The sequence below is a fragment of the Marmota flaviventris genome, chromosome 4 (genome assembly GCF_047511675.1).
Source record: "Marmota flaviventris isolate mMarFla1 chromosome 4, mMarFla1.hap1, whole genome shotgun sequence".
Taxonomy (NCBI): Eukaryota; Metazoa; Chordata; class Mammalia; order Rodentia; family Sciuridae; genus Marmota; species Marmota flaviventris.
In genome coordinates this window covers 133,865,094-133,867,566 of record NC_092501.1, presented here as the reverse complement: position 1 = coordinate 133,867,566, position 2,473 = coordinate 133,865,094, and the positions used below count along the sequence as shown (strand labels likewise).

At 35.9% G+C, this 2,473-nt stretch overlaps 1 pseudogene; it reads right to left on the bottom strand.

Moving 5' to 3' along the window:
• Positions 1 to 1,183: 1,183 nt before the first annotated feature.
• LOC114087295 (thioredoxin-dependent peroxide reductase, mitochondrial pseudogene) lies at positions 1,184 to 1,881 on the bottom strand (annotated as a pseudogene).
• Positions 1,882 to 2,473: the final 592 nt, after the last annotated feature.

Genomic DNA, 2,473 nt, shown 5'->3' with positions numbered 1-2,473 from the left:
CTTATGACCTCAATATAAGCTCAGCTATCTCCTTAGAGGTCCCATCTCCACATACAGTCACACTGGCAGTTAGACCTTCAACCTATGCACTCTGTAGAAACACAATTTAGTCTGTAAAACAAAGTGAGGACTATTCTCAAATCACACTGTTAGATTTTGGAGGATATGGAGATTAAAATCACACAGCTCTAAAACCTTAGTAATACCCTCTATATTTCCCCTGCCCCCATCCACTACATAACCAGTAAGAACTTAGAATCGAAAGAGTGCAGAGTTAAAGAAGGGAAGGGATCCTGGGTCCCTGCATGAAGACAAGGAGGGGCAGGCCCCTTGCCGTCCCACGCTGGACTGTGCTGGGAGGAAGATATTATTCTTAAAAACATATTTACTTTTATTATATACTTTACATAGATAATTTTAAGAAAGAAAATAACTGCAATAATGACAAAAGCAACCCCTGGTCAATAAATATCTTTCATCTAGAAAGGTATCTAGAAATATATGTAGTCATTAAGTCACCATATGAACAAAATATGTAAAATATAAATCTCAAAATTGAGGATCATGCATGATTAGTTAAGTTACTTTGTCACTGTTGTTTTTAAATAATTTTTGTTTTAATCCCATTGCAAGAGTTAAATTAGACCCCAGGTGTTAACAACTTAAAATTCTGGTTTTTGTTACCTTAAAAGAAAATTCAGCTTAAAAAAAAAATTCAAGGAAATTTCAGAACCCTTGATCAGAAGCTCTCAAGAGTTGATGTACTAACTCTCATGAACACAAAGGTTTAAATAACCCTTAGAATAACAAAATGTGTCCTTTTTCCATTGAAGATTTCATCTAAGAAGTAGACAAATGAGTTGGGAGCTCTTTAGGAACTAGCTCAATAGCAGGATGTTACCAGTAGATGATCTCCTATTAAACTCACCAGATTTGAAAACCTGAGCCAGTGTCACAAATAGAAAACATTTAGTGTGACTTTTAAAAAAAATTGTAAATTGACAAATTATAGTTGTATATATTCATGATATACAAATTGGTATGATGATTGATGAATAAAGTATGGAATAAATAAATCAAACTAATATACATACCTATCATCTCAAACACTTATGTTTTGTTTGCACGTAAAAAGAACATTTGAAATTTGTTCTTCAGCCATTTTGAAGTATACACTACATTATCATTCACTATATTCACCATGCCATGCAAAATATAGAGTAATAGCAATTAATACCAACATCACAAAATTTTTGCCTTCTATAGTCGTCTTTGAAATGTTAAAGGTAGTTTCCATGTGTGGCTCATCTGGTGTGAGAAGGTACTGATAACTAGCAGAAGAGCCACTGATTGAAAGGTGACCATGTAGGGACAACTCTGTTAGTATAAGACCAAAACCTCCTAGCAGCACACCTTGGTCTCAGGAGATCTGTTTTGTTAACTCTGAAAAGGGTGCATGCTCTTGTGGCCCAATCTGCCTCTCTTCCTTGATGTGTTTATTCAGGCAAGATGGTTTAAATAGAAATCCACCAAAAAACAACAACTTCACAGTTAACATCATGATTGTTCTTTGTTTTTGTCTCTAAAAGCAATAATTTCTGAAGAACCCACAAAGGTGAAAGCCAAATGATAAAAGGAAGCATCAATATTTCCCTTCAAAGTCCTCTAGGCTTAGTTCTTTGAACTCTCCATAGGCAATAGCTCTCCCCTTACAATAGGGCACATGCTGGGTGGCAGCGGGAGCATACTAATGAGTTGCTAATGCTAGGAACTGATGCTAAAGGCACATTTTGCTTGACAAGACCCAGATCACAATATGTCTGTCAAGCACTTTTTCCCAGAGGCCTCAGATCTAAGGGCTGCAGAGGCAGAAGTGCCCATGGGACGCTTCCTTCAAACGTTGCTCTGGGGACCCAAAGTGACCTTCACACAGTGCTGCCAACTGTGCTGGGGTGGATGAAGAAGCTGTTAATTGTGTTAAGTTCCTAAAGTTGGGGCTTGTTTGACACTGCAATTAGCCTATCTTGAATAACCTAAATTACAAAACATTATTTCAGCAAAAAATATTTCCTTAGAAATATACATAAATCCTTGTGAATGCTTACTGTGGAAGATATGATAAATTTAGTTTCAAGCACTTGAACTAATTTCCATACTATAAACAAATAGGTGAATTGAGAGAGAGGAATATCCAGATCTATTTGACAACAATGTAATTACTCCATTTCGTTAAAAAAAAGTGCATATATCACTCAATGACAATCTCAATGCAAGAATTTAAATGTTTAGCTCCCCATACTCAGCACCCACAAATGTTGCACTAATAGTGTTGTAAACCAAAGCAACCCCCAAGAGTATATGAACTTGTATAATGAGGAGTGCTTTGCTTTGGAAATTAAATCATGAGAATTATTTAAAATATGGGGTTTTGTTATTGTTGTTTAGTTTTCTGAAAGGTATTTCTGGGTCTTAG